Here is an 8,792-nt window from a genome sequence, read left to right as displayed (position 1 = left end):
TAAAATATATGGGATTCAAAGGAAACTAAATTAAAATACTTTCACATATGACATATGTATATATGTACCACCCATATATACACAATGCATGTGTATTTGTATTATATATAAAATACAATTACAATTATATGTACAATACAAATACACACACACACACACACACACACACACACACACACATACAAGTTCATGGACCTCAAGTTAAGAATCAATAATTAGGCAAATTTAGCTTTTAGAATTTAGAGAAATTGATACTTGCTCTTCCTAAAATTCTTTGAGGAAAACCCCAACCCATTAGTCATTTAAATCTTAAGTTTTCAGTAAAAGTTCTTTTGAGCTTAAAAATATTTGATTGTATAAGGATAAAGCAGCACATTTATAGAAAGATTGAAATTCTTCTTGAATCTTGTCTCTTGCAAGTCTGAGAGATACTCCCTTTAGAACATGAGGTCAAATGAAAGGAAGGAGTCTGGGATCTGCTACAGGGAAGGATATTGTAGGAAATGAATCTATCTATCTATCTATCTATCTATCTATCTATCTATCTATCTATCTATCTATATGTATATATATATATATATATAGATTCATTTTAAAGCTTTGATATTTTGATTAAAGCATTTTAGTAAAAGTATCAAAGTACTGTGTTTAAATAAAAACACAAATTCTGGTCAGTCTGAACAATTGGGATAAGGAAATAACAAAGATTAATGGGATTACTCACTACTGGGAATTATTGGTGCTATGATTCCTTTGGTATTTTTGACAGAGTCCTTTCTATGACCCTTTATAAAGGATTCTCAGGGATATTCGAAAGTCTTTCAGGACTGGATATTCAGTGCAACAGTGCAATGGTGGTGGGGAAAGGATGATGAAGGAAATCAAAGGGACTTAATAAAGAAGATGGAAGTGATTTCAGAGAGAGGGGTGAGTGTGGAAGATTTGTATATAAGAGAACATAATTCATTTAAAATATATATAGTGTTTCAAAAGAATTGAATATCTACTAAGTAGCTTCTTAATACATGAAAAAAAAGAAATTTCAGGCTGAAAATAGATAGACAATAAAGACAAAGCAAAGCTAATAATAATAATAATAATAATAATGATAATAATAATAATAATAATAACTTAGGGTCCCTTTAGTGGCTACAGAAAAATTAACATTTCCTCAACTAAAAGAAAAGGAAGATTGATGTTCTTAGAGAAAATGACATTTTTTTCAAATGACAAATAATTTTGAAAAAAGCCGACATAATTTCACAGAGCAGCAATAAAATTGTTCCATTGGATTTGTTTAATGAAGCAAAAAAAGTGATTTACTTCTGAATGGAGCCTATGGAATGACTAAAATCAGATAATGGAATCAAATGTCCTTCCATGGGCAATAAGCATATGAATCCAAGCAACATGATAAGTATATAAGAAAATAGTGAGAAGAACATGACATTAAGAAAAGATGTAAAATAATTAATATCTAGTAATCTATTGTTGAACTAGACAAACTTTTTGCTTACCATTTGCCCAGTACAACATTGATCTATAAAATTTAAGATTGATGATTTTAATAGATGCATCCATCTAGAATACTCAGTCTCTTAGCTAAATGGAAAACAAACAAATTTCTCATCTCAGCTTAGTAGAGGAAATGCAAATCATATGGGAGAAAGATGAGATGCATATCATCTGTTATGCTCTATGATTCTGGTATTGTAGCAAAGATGTGAGTGAATCTACATACTTATAGAAAATAAACATACATTTTAATACTTTTATTCAACTATAAAAAGCAGTTATTTTGCTCATCTGAACAATATCCCATGAAACATCAAGTATAAAAAAATAGAAGCATAATAATATAATATATTATTAAATATATTAAATATGTATAAATATATTATATTTATATATATTATATAATAAAATATAATACAATATATATAAATAAATACTATAATATAAATATATTAAATATATATAAATATAAAATAATATATCCTATGACTGCTAGGTGAAGTCCGTCAAAAGATAAGATCAAGATAAATAGCAGTAACAAGACACAAGTGTTTCTATTGAGACATTTTCAATAGCATTTTAATTTTGGCAAAGTTCTTTCTGCCTATTCTCATTAAATCCTCACAATAATCTTGTATGACAGTTACTACAGGTTATGGGACCAGTGGGTGTTAGATTAGACTCATCATTTCATTTTTCCATGGAATTCCCAGGTGAGGGACTTCTACTAATGCCATTTGACCTTTATCTGTAACTTAAAGTGTTAGAAATCCATATAGAACAGTGGTATCAAAACTCAAGTAGAAACAGATACCTGCTGGTGCATATTACCTTAGAAAACCATTAGCATTATGTATGTTGTATTTTTATTTGTCTTGTTAAACATTTTCCAGCTGCAAGTTTGGCATAGAACACTGGGAAATTAATGGATTGCTTTGAGTTGTAAGTCCTCCAGTTTCATTAGTGGCCCACAGAGGTCACTACTTTATGTGTAATATTAGCCCAAATTATCTTAAAAGATAAACTGTTATGGAGGAAGAAAAATGTCTTTGCATGCATAGAACTTTCTATGGTGCTCAGTTCACTAAAAGAAGGAAATTGATTAGATAAATAATAAAATATTTATAATTAGTGCATTCTCATTATAAATTCTGTTTGGTTGTGATATTTAATCTTTGTAATATATTGCTGTAATCTTTTATCAAGTATTTTATTTAAGATTTTTGTATCCATATTCATGAAAGAAATTTGTCTATAATTTTATGGTTTTACTCTTCCTAGTTTAGGTGTCAGCATCATATTTGTTTCATAAAAGGTGAATGGTAGGATCTTCTTTGTGTACCATTACAAATAATTTATTTTTTATTGTAATCAGTTAATTTTTAAATGTCTGATAAGATCCACTTGTAAATCCATCTGGTACTGGCACTTTTAGTTTAAAAGAATTCCATTTATGTCTTGTTAAATTTCTTTTTCTAAAATAGTTAAATTTAGATATTTTGTTTCCTCTTCTCCTAATCTAGATGATTTCAATTTTTGTAAAACTTCTTCTATTTTATCTAAATTGTTAAATTTATTGACAAAATATCTCCTTAAAATTGCTTTAATGTTATCTTTACTAATAGTATGTTAATAATATGTTAACTTTTTTTCTTTTTATGCTAGTGATTTATTTTTGAACTCTTTATGAAATCAAATTTAAAAATAATTTATCTATTTTCATTTGTTTCATAAAACCAACTTACTTTTATTTTTTCAATGATTTTTACATGCAACTTTATTAACATCATTATCCTCACTAAACTCTGTAAGAAGTGAGAGCAAGAGATGAGTAAGTGAACATGGCTACCATTAGGCACAAATAGATATGTCTATGTCTGTACACCCACCCACACACACACGTTAGAAAATAACAACTTTATACACATAAAATCAGATTTAAATATTTGGAGAAATATTAATTGTTCATGGCTAGGCAGGAATAATATAATAAAAATGACAATTTTACCTAAATAAAATTATATATTCAGTGCCATTCAAATCAAATTGCCAAAAAATATTTTTCTATATTATAAAAATAAATAATAAAAAAAATATATTTGCAAGAACTAAAAGTCAAGAATATCAAAGGAACTAATGAAAAATATAAAGAAAGGAGGTTTTGTAATAACAAATCTTAAGCTATGTTATAAAGCTGCAATTGTCAAAACTATCTGGTACTGGCTAAGAAACAGAAAAGGCACATCAGTAAAAAAGAGTAGACAGGGGCAGCTAGGTGGCGCAGTATAAAGAGCACCAGGCCTGAAGTCAGGAGGATCTGAGTTCAAATCTGGTCTCAGACACTTAACACTTCCTAGCTGGGTGACCCTGGGCAAGTCACTTAACCTCAGCCTCCAAAAAAAAAAAAAAAAAAAAAAAAAAAAAAAAAAGAGTAGACATACAATATATAGCAATAAAGAAATACAATAACCTTATATTTGACAAATGTAAAAATTTAAGTTTTGGTGATAAAATTCATTATTTGGTAAAAAAAAAAAAAAAAAAAAAAAGCTGGGAAAACTGAAAGGCAATCTGTCAGAAATTAGGCATAGACTAATATCTTATTCTATTTTTCAAGGTAAAATCAAAATGGATATATGACCTATATATAAAGAGAAAGATTACAAGAAAATTTGGAAAATATTGAATATTTCTTATGGATGGACAAATAATTTATGAATAATAAGAGAGAGAGCAGAGTGAAGTATAGAATGGATAATTTCAATTATATTAAATTTAAAAGGTTTTATACAAGCGAAACAAATGTAGCCAGCATCAGAAGGAAAGCAGAAAGGCGAGCAGAGTTTTATAGATAGATTCTCAGATAAAGGTGTCATGTTCAGAATATATAAAGCATTTTGTCAAATCTATAAGATTATGAATCATTCCCCATTGAACAGGCAGTTTTCCAAAAAAGAAATCCAAACAATTTACAGGCATGTGAAAAAATTCCCTAAATCATTACTGATTGGAGAAATGCAAGTTAAAGGAACCTTGGAATAACATTGTACACCTTTCAGATAGGCTACAATGATTGGAGGAGAAAGCAAAAAATGTTGGAGGAGAGGTGGAAAAATTGACACACTAACTCATCGTTAGTGAAATTGTGAACTGACACAACTATATTTGGAGATCACATAAAAATGTTCTAAATTACTATTGATTAGAGAAATATACATTAAAACAATTCTGAGGTACCATGCCACACCTATCAGATTGGCTAAGATGACAGGAAAAGATAATGATGAATGTCATAGGGGAATGGGAAAACTGGGACACTAATGCATTGTTGGTTAAGTTGTAAACTGATCCAACCATTTGGAAGTAATTTGGAATAATGCCCCAAAGGGCTATAAAACTGGACATATGCTTTGATCCAGCAGTGTCTCTACTGGGTCTATATCTCAAAGAAATCCTAAAAAAAGGGAAAAGGATTCATGTGTGCAAAATGTTTGTAGCAGCTCTTTATGTGGTGGCAAATAATTGGAAAATGAATAGAGGCCCATCAATTGGGGAATGGCTGAGTAAGTTATAGTATATGAAAGTAATGGAATATTATTGTTCTATAAAAAATAATGATCAGGATGATTTTAGAAAAGCTGGAAAGATTTACATGAACTGATTCTGAGTGAAGCAAGAAAGACCAGGAAAACATTGTACACAACAACAAAAAGATTGTAGGAGGATCAGCTAGGAAGATTTGATTCTTCTTAGCAGTTCAGTGATCCAAGACAATGCCAAAAAACTTTAGATGAAAAAATCCATTCATATCCAAAGAGAACTATGGAGACTGAATGTGGATCAATGTATACCATTTCCCCTTTTTATCTTTCTTCTGTTTTTTTTCTTATATTTTTCCCTTTTGCTCTGATTTTTCTCTTCCAATATAACTTACATGGAAATATGTAAAAATGAATGTGTATGTATAATATAAAAAATTAAGAAGTTATAAAAGAGAAAATTGTAGGAAATCGATTTGCAGTTTCATATAAAATCAGCTTTTTTTTCTATTCTATTATGGAAATGCTTGTTTTATTTCTTAAATTCAGAATTAAAAAAAATAAAATTAAAAAATACATATTGCAAAGTAACAGATCCATTGCTAGTAATTTTAGCAGAACAGGACATAACTTGGATTATAAGTTTTAGAGCAAATTTATAGACTTATAAATATGCCAAAATAAAACTGAGTCCTGATTAGTGCAGATAAATCCCAGGAAGAATATACTTATTCAAATTTACACTAATCAAAGTTATAATTATGTAAACTATGACAATTTGTTCCAGCCCAATGGAAATATGTAGCACAAATTCAAATAATGTGACATCTTTATGGGATTTCTTATGGATAATAATGAGGATCTCGCTTTATCAATCTTTCAACACATAAGGAACCTGAGAGACAAGTCTGTCTACCTCTCAGTTTTCCAAAATAGGAAAACTCAGCCCAGAGAGGTGGCACAGGGGGAGCCAGATTGAGTTTTTAGTCAGAGACTTTGGGTTTGAATTCTGCCCCTAGAATTTACAGTCTGTACAGCAAGTATCTCTGGGACTCAGTTTCCTCTTCTGAAATATAAACAGGTTGGACTCAATATCCCCTGAGATTCCTTCCAGCTTTCGATCTAGATCCCATCATACATCTAGAAGCAGCATGGAGTTAAAGCAGCAACAGTACCACCAGAATCTAATGCTTCTCCATCCCAGACTTGCCCCATTGGATCACAGAAGTCTCCCTTCTTACCTTCAGTTTTCTAGAATCTGAAGTGTGGTCTAGACTTAACTTTTTTGTTGGTAGATCCTGAGAATTTGTGGTCCCAACATCAAAAAAAAGTCATCTTACCCAAAAAAGCAGCTACTCTTTCTCCTTCTAACATTCTCCCCTTTATTGGTTTCAGTTTCCATGGAGATCATTCTCCTTCTCTCTGGAGATAATACTCTATGGAATTAAAAAGACGGCAACTTAACGATATCTAAGAATAGTGATACTTCAGGTGCATTTTGAAGAGTGGAAAGAAAGCTGTATTTGGGCCCACCCTTTGTCGCTCATTTGTGACTGTGGAACAGTTTACTTTATCCCCTCCCTCATCATAGAAGAGACAGAATATGGTGGAATGACCGTTAAACATGGACTCCACAGGCTGGACTCAAATTCCCAGACTCTCATTTATAGACTTGATCTTTGGCTATGGCAGGAGGTCACAGAACATGGCAGTACCTGGATAATTATCTGTCACAGCTCTGCATCCTACATTACAACAAGGCGTGAGAGACATTCCTCATTCTCTGATTCCTTCAGTGCCAGGTGTAAGACAGGAAGATTGTCAGCTTGTTGGGTAGGACTCCTGTGAATACCATGGGAAAGCCTGAACAAGCTTCATCCAGGGAGCCATGAATGGCTTTTGAACCAAATCCATGGAGGGAGGGAAACCATAAGTATAAGGATTAGTTAAACACCTACTATGTGTTGGGCACTGCCAGCATTTGTTAAGCACTTACTATGTATTGGGCACTGCCAGCATTTGTTAAGCACTTACTATGTATTGGGCACTGCCAGCATTTGTTAAGCACTTACTATGTATTGGGCACTGCCAGAATTTGTTGAGTGCCTACTGTGTATTGGGCACTGCCAGCATTTGTTAAGCACTTACTATGTATTGGGCACTGCCAGCATTTGTTGAGCATCTACTATGTGTTGGGCCCTTTCAGCATTTGTTGAGTGTCTTCTATGTGCTGGACACGGCCAGCATTTGTTTCACACAATCTGGTTTGATATAAATGAGAGAGATGGAAACTGTGAACAGATCCAGCCATTCTGGAGAGTAATTTGGAACTATGCTCAAATTTTGCATACCCTTTGACCCAGCAGTGTTTCTACTGGGCTTATATCCCAAAGGAGGGCAAGGGACCCACATGTGTAAAAGTGTGTATGGCAGCCCTTTTTGTAGTGGCTAGAAACTGGAAACTGAGTGGATGACCAGCAGTTGGGGAATGGCTGAATAAATTATGGTATATAAAGGTTATGGAATATTCTTGTTCTGTAAGAAATAACCAGCAGGAAGATTTCAGAAAGGCCTGGAGAGACCTACATGAATTGATGCTGTATCTAATGAGCAGGACCAGGAGATCATTGTACATGGTGACAACAAAATTATACGATGATCAATTGTGATGGACGTGACTATCTTCAACAAAGAGATGATTCAGACCAGTTCCAATGATCTTGTGATGAAGAGAACCATCTGCATCAAGAGAGAGACTGTGGGGACTGAGTGTGGATCATGACATAGCATTCTCACTCTTTTTGTTGTTGTTCTCTTGCATTTTGTTTTCTTACTCATTTACTTTCTTTTTTAACCTGATTTTTCTTGGGCAGCAAGAGAATTGAATAATTATGTTTACACATATTGGATTTAACATATATTTTAACATGTATAACATATATTGGATTACTTGCCATCTAGGAGAAGGGGGGGAGGAGGAGAAAATCTGAAACACAAGGCTATGCAAGGGTCAGTGTTGTCAAATTATTCATGCATGTGTTTTGAAAATAAAAAGCTTTAAAAATAAAAAAAAATTAAAGTTATAAATAAGAGAGTGTGGGCTTCTGTCCATGTGTAAAGTCATGCGTAAAGAAAGGTTGTATTGGGATTTTCCCTTCATTTAACTCAGAAAAAAATCCTTTTAAAAATGAATAACTGAATATTAAATCATCGGATGGATCCTATGGGTCAGTGGGCGGTTGCTGGAAGAGAAGGCAGATGACTTTTTGCCCTGACACAGTCATTTACCGCTCTTTACAGCTAACTTCTGGAACAGGGAGAGTCCAGGAATGCAGCCAGATGCAGCTCCTTTCATCTTACATTTCCTCCTAGCTAACTAAGGGATGATAAGAGTAACCACAGAACTGACTAACAGGATCCAGAGTCCCTTGAAACCCAATTGCACAACCTCCCCTGCCCCCTCCCGCTGCATCCCCAGGATGAGAGCTGCTCACTCCAAACCCACTGCTTCCTCCCGGGCACCTGGTAACAAAGAGCTGGATGCTGGATCTCACCAGACAGAAAGGGCTGGCTTTTCTTAACACCGAAAGGATTTAAAACCATTTTCCTTATAAAGTAAGCTCGTGTTGTGTATGAGCACATGAAAGCATCCTCTTTCAATCCAAGGCTTTTGTGAGGGAAGACCCCAGGACCGCTGTTTTGCATTCTTCTGCCTCTGATAATGGAAGCATTCACCCA

At 33.2% G+C, this 8,792-nt stretch overlaps 1 long non-coding RNA gene across 1 annotated transcript; it reads left to right on the top strand.

Annotated features, from left to right (window-relative positions):
- The first annotated feature begins 829 nt into the window (after nucleotides 1–829).
- Nucleotides 830–8,135, top strand: LOC141541475 (uncharacterized). Its single transcript, XR_012481817.1, has 2 exons — nucleotides 830–927; nucleotides 6,450–8,135. It is a non-coding gene; the product is annotated as an uncharacterized LOC141541475 (long non-coding RNA).
- The last annotated feature ends 657 nt before the right edge of the window (nucleotides 8,136–8,792 follow it).

Source organism: Sminthopsis crassicaudata, chromosome 4 (genome assembly GCF_048593235.1).
Source record: "Sminthopsis crassicaudata isolate SCR6 chromosome 4, ASM4859323v1, whole genome shotgun sequence".
Classification (NCBI taxonomy): Eukaryota; Metazoa; Chordata; class Mammalia; order Dasyuromorphia; family Dasyuridae; genus Sminthopsis; species Sminthopsis crassicaudata.
This window is presented reverse-complemented; position numbering and strand designations above follow the sequence as displayed.